Source organism: Dioscorea cayenensis, chromosome 4 (genome assembly GCF_009730915.1).
Source record: "Dioscorea cayenensis subsp. rotundata cultivar TDr96_F1 chromosome 4, TDr96_F1_v2_PseudoChromosome.rev07_lg8_w22 25.fasta, whole genome shotgun sequence".
NCBI classification, from domain to species: domain Eukaryota; kingdom Viridiplantae; phylum Streptophyta; class Magnoliopsida; order Dioscoreales; family Dioscoreaceae; genus Dioscorea; species Dioscorea cayenensis.
In genome coordinates, this window is record NC_052474.1 from 17,994,717 (window position 1) to 18,000,570 (window position 5,854).

General features: G+C 44.8%; 1 non-coding gene across 1 annotated transcript; it reads left to right on the plus strand.

The window, feature by feature from the left end:
- Nucleotides 1-5,529: 5,529 nt before the first annotated feature.
- On the plus strand, nt 5,530-5,636 carry LOC120259774. The gene has a single exon (XR_005536325.1). It is a non-coding gene; the product is annotated as a small nucleolar RNA R71 (small nucleolar RNA).
- Nucleotides 5,637-5,854: the final 218 nt, after the last annotated feature.

Genomic DNA, 5,854 nt, shown 5'->3' on the forward strand with positions numbered 1-5,854 from the left:
GGTAGCCCTTTCCAAAGCGGCTGCTAAGGTGGCTTTCACACTTTCGAGGTGGTAGCTCTTTCTACCGGAGTGGTAGCTCTCACTCATCCTATGAGATAGCTCTTTCTCTCATGAGGGCATAACTAGTATCCGACTAATGAGAGTAGCTTCATACTTCATAGGTGGTAGCTCTTTTCACCCAACAAGCACAAATAAACAATGAAACTGTTTTGTTCTTTCTTTTCATTTCTCCATTTTTTTTCAGAATAAAAAAAAGAAACAACTATACTTAGTCCCTTTAACATCAAACTTGAGTTTCCAAAAGAGTTTAAAGAATGAGTAGTGCAACAAGTGAAAATCGGACAAAAATTCCTAGAAATTGAAGGAAAAACTAGAGCATGAGAACATTTAATGTTAAAAATTCTCATAAACTCGAGAATACAATTATTGCAACTATGGTGAATCGCCATTGGCTATGTGAGCCTGTATATCAATCAAAGCTAATATAAAAGAGATGTGTGCACTATGAAACTCCCCCCCCCCACACACACTTAAGTTGTACATTGTCCCCAATGTACACATGCAAACTCACTCATAATGTATATCAAACAAGAACAAATAAGGGAGAAGCAATCAAAACAATACTCCTCTGACTCCTAGTGTTGAATTTGATGGAGTTAAATCCTTGGGAGTGATGTTCCAATGGGTTGTGAAGCACACACGGCCAAGTGCCGAAGCACCTTGGTCATGTCCACGACTACTTCTTAAGTCCCATGTTGACAAGACCATCTGCATATATACACGAGGCGGTTCAGTAAAGCTTAATAAAATCAAAATAGCTCAAGTATATATAAAAGATAAGGCAATGAATACACCTCAACACAACAAAACAAAAATAAACTCAGAAGGAAAGTCCTTTCTGAGTATACAAGTCCAAAATAAAATACAAAAGTACTAAAATAAAAGAAAATAAATCAAGTGTTGATGCCGCGCTCTGGCTCCTCTGCTGCTGTGGGTGCTAGATCGAAGGCTGCTAGTGGAGGTGGTGATGGTGATGCCGGAGGAGCCTAAGGAGCCCTCGGCCACATGATAAATGACGAGGCGACATCTCACTCTAAAATCTGTTGTAAAATGTCAAAATGTGCCATGAACTCTGTATATTGTGCGGCTTGTGCAGCCTGAACCTCAGTAATCTCTGCTCGGTCCTCAGTGACCTCTGTCGGTATCATCCCCAGAGCATTCTTGAGCCTCTCAAAGCGATCATGGGCTCGAAATGGTAAAAACATGCGTACTAGGGGTGGGTCCTCTACCACCGGAGGTGCATCGGTCTTCATCTGTGTCGGCGGAGGCTCACGAATGGGATGCGAAGCCTCGGCATCATAACCCTACTCCTCAGGTATCTCTGGAGCTGGTAGAGCGAAGGCATAAACTCCCGTCTGAACCATACGGACCATACCCATCAATCTCATCGTCTCCAGGCTTAGGGGTGCAGGTATACTCGTCTTCTCAGCCCCGCGAATCACGTCCAAGAGACCCATACCCAAAACTAGTCTCGTAATGCAGGGTCCCGAGAAGATCACTCCCAATATGGCATACTGCCCCTTATGTCGGATATACTCTGCGACAATATGCCCAGATGAATCGGTATGCGCTGAACCATCGAATATAGGTACAGAAGTTCCTACCGGCTCACGACACCAATGCTATCACCACGGCCATTCGCCAACCTGCTTGGAATGGCATGTAAATATCGGTATGTAGGTCGGGAAAGGCACGTGGCCTTGGACACCCCCGGCTATTAGTGACCGTGACTACACGATGCTCTATAAGCTTTCTATGGGGTCAAAGCTCCCTGGTAATCCATCGGTAACTGGGAATACTCCTGAGTGTCTATAAATGTCTCCTCATATAAGCCAAGCCGAAATAAAAACTGAATAATGCTCATGCTATGGTGATGTCCAAATGCTCTGAACTGAATGGCATCGAGACTGTTGAATCTCGTATAAGATCTATCGAACTCGAATGACGATAAGACCTCAAGTGTAAGCTCAGGAATGGGTGGCTCCCTAGTCGACAATAACTGCCTCCAACATACCATTGAAACGAGATCATCGACCTCATCTGCGAAGTTATCTCCTTGTTGTAGATCTTTCAATTTGCTCGTGTCCAGGAATCGAGTCTGTCCAAACCAAAGTCCCAACAAATGTTCAAAATGCACCTAGTGCTTGGGAATAGAAAATCTCATGCCCTCGGACTTGGGGGATGAATCACACGGCCGTTTCTCGGCTTGCTTATTAGACCGAGGTGCCATAAGTTGGAAGATTTGAAAGAAAATTGATCAAACTAATTAATTAAGTAATGCTGCAGAAATCCACACAGTCATGTGGAATTTCCACATGCCGTGTGGATCTATGGAGCATGAAAAACGCACGGTCGCGCCTTAAAAATCCAAAAATACACTGTTAAATTGCTTCTAACTTCATTCTAAACATGCATAATCATTCTAATTGCAGAAAGAAAGCATTATTCACCAGTTTCATCGATTAAAATCAAGAATTGGCGAAGAAAACAAAAGATAGGGCTTACCGATGATGTGAAATGGGAAAAAACATGAATCTGCTGGAAAACCAAACAAAATTCCCTCCAAATTGGCACTACGAGGCCGGGAAAAGGAGTGAGAGTGCTCTCGGATGACTTGAGAATGTGAGGATGAAGAAGAATGGTCATCTTTTTAATAAAAATGTGCGCCTTTTGTCGTTCTATACATCCACACGGGCGTGCAGAAATTACCCACGCCCGTGCACCTCCACAGGAGAGCTTCAGAGGGGCAGGTGCACGCCCCTGTGCGCTCTCGGGAAAATCTTCACTATCTCTGAATGCTCTCGCACGGGCGTGTGGAAAATACCCATGCCCGTGCGCCTGACCCACAGGGGCAGCCGCACGCCCCTGTCGCTTCTCTGTATAACCGAGAAAAATCGCTAAGTGTTCTACACGGGCGTGGACATGCACAGGCCCAACTCACAGGGGCACATACACGCCCCTGTGTCTTCTCAGGATGGAGAGAGCTCTTCTGTAGAGACCCGCACGAGAGTGTGAAAAATGTCCACGCTCGTGAGTTTGTCATAGGTTCACCCACAGGGATGAGTCCACGCCCTTGTGTGCTCTCGGGATAATTTACTAAGTCTCTTCAGGAAGGTGCACGCCCGTGCGGAAATTATCCACGGGTATGGACCATCAGAAGGTCGCTCATTGGGATGTGTCCACGCCCTTGTGCAGTCTCTGGATGAGCTCTGAACAAAAATGCATGCCCGTGCAGTAATTTCACATGGCCGTGTGTTATCTTTTGACACTTAGAGAACTTTGCAAGCACTGCAGAAAATTTTTGAACACAACTATACACTCAGAGCTTTCTTTACAAGGCAACTTTAACCGGAGAAAACACAAACAAATAAGCTCAAACGACCTAAACTTCACCAAATCTACATGAGAACACATGATGACATTAGAAACCCACAATAAAACACAGCAAAAGCATCTAAAAATCAAGACACCAACACTCAACACTTTATTCGTGCAAACACTAAACTACTAGCTAAGAAAATAGTAAACACTTGAGTTGCCTCCCAAGAAGCGCTTGTTTTACGTCACTAAGCTTGAAGTATTTTGCCTTACCTCGGGGGTTCATAGATGAAGGTTGTCCTCTTACCCATAGCTTGAAAGCATGAAGAGCAAAGCCTCTTGAATGTAGAGGGGGAATTATCAGGCTTGGGATCACCTACCAATGGTACATCCAACTTGCTCGGTTCACGCGCATCTCTAACAGCCTTAGAGTGTTTCCGGTGGCGTCTGCTCTCTCTCTTCATCTTTTGGAGCACCTTCTTCAGGATCACCAGAGTAGATGGTACTTCTTCAATCGAACCAAGCATTATAACTTCTTCATTTTACACCTTTTGGTCGAACAAGCCTTCGTATGGATCTGGATTGAACATTTCCTACATGTATTCATCAACAATCTCATCAGTAGTGTCTAGAAAATACAAAGCATCATCAAAATCTAGAGAATGCCGCATGGCTTTAGCAAGGTGGTATGTGAGCTTGTCATCTCCAGCTCTCAATGTTAGCTCCCAGCCGTCCATGTCAATCAATGCCTTGGAAGTCCGCAAGAATGGCCTCCCAAGTATCAAAGGTACATCCGCATCCTCATCGATGTCTAGCACTACAAAGTCAACTAGAAAAATGTACTTATCCACCTTGACAAGCACGTCTTCATTGATACCCCTTGGATGTCTCACCGTTCGATCCGACAATTGCAAAGTCATCCGAGTAGGCCTAGGCTCTCCCAAGCCTAGCTTCTAAAAGAAGATGTATGGCATGACGTTGATATTGGCCCCTGAGTCCCCCAATGCCATTTTTTCACCCAAATTGCCAATATTACATTGTATGAAGCTTCCCAGGTCTTTCTTCTTGTAAGGCATGTTCTTTTGCAACACCGCCGAGCAAGACGCACCTAGGATCACTAAAGCACTCTCCTTCAACTTCCTCTTGTTAGTCAATAAGTCCATCAAGAATTTTGCATACTTAGGCATTTAAGCCAATGCCTCAACAAAAGGAATATTGATGTGGAGTTGCTTGAACAAACTCAGGAACTTCTTGTACTGTTCATCCCCTTGGGCATTTTTCAACCTAGAGGGATAAGGGATTCTTGGCTTGAAAGATGGGGGTGCCACCTCCTTCTCTTTGCTTGCTCCCTCCTCAACCTTTATAACCTCAGGTGCGTGTTCATTGGGCTTCTCACTCGGAAGCCTATTTTCAACCTCTTTACCACTTCCCAAAGTGATCGCCTTCACATGCTCTCTAGGATTGGTCTCGGTATTACTTGGCAAGCTTCCTTGTGGCCTTTCCGATAGAGCCTTCACAATCTGCCCCACTTGATTTTCAAGATTGTGCAAAGAAGCAATGTGGTTGCAAAGTGTAGCCTCAATTGATTGAAACCTTGTATACGATGATTGCACAAACCTAGTCAAGGCCTTCTCCAAATCGGTCATACAGCTCTCTAAGCATGAAACTCGGTTCTCCATGTTTGGGGCTTGTTGTTGTTGGAAACCCGGTGGCCCCATGGCCTTTTGTGGACCTTGGTTGCTCAACGAAAAATTGGGATGATTCTACCAACCCGGATTGTAGGTGTTCCTATATGGATTCCCTTGGTTCCTTACTACTTTACCCACAAAATCGACATTCTCAACTGAAGATGCATCACCAATAGAGATCGGGCAATTGGAGGGAGCATGTCCTCTACCACATCCGGTGCAAGTAGTCACGGACTCCACTTAAGCTGCCAATGAAGTTACTGCATCTATCTCATGGAGCCGGGCCACCTTTTTCTTCTTCCTAGCATTCCATTGGTAGTTATTTAACCCCATTTCTTCAATTAGTTGACAGGCCTCATCGGGGGTCTTGCTACCTAAGGCACCCCCTGTTGCCGCATCCAAGAGTTGCCTTGTACTCGGATTCAACCCGTTGTAAAAGGTCTGAACAATCTTCCACTCCGGGAATCTGTGTTGGGGGCACTTTCTCAGGAGCTCCTTGAACCTTTCCCACGTCTCAAATAGAGACTCCAATTCTGAATATATAAAGGATGAGATCTTATTCCTAAGATTTGCAGATTTTCTGGGAGGGAAATAACGGGCCATAAAAGCTTCTACCATCTCCTCCCATGTGGTAATCAATGCTCTAGGTAATGAGTTTAGCCATTGCTTCGCTCTCCCCTTTAAGGAAAATGGGAAGGCTCTCAACTTGATGGCATCATCCGTCACCCTGTTTATCTTAAGCATATCACACACCTCGAGAAAGTTCTCTATATGACTGTTTGGATCCT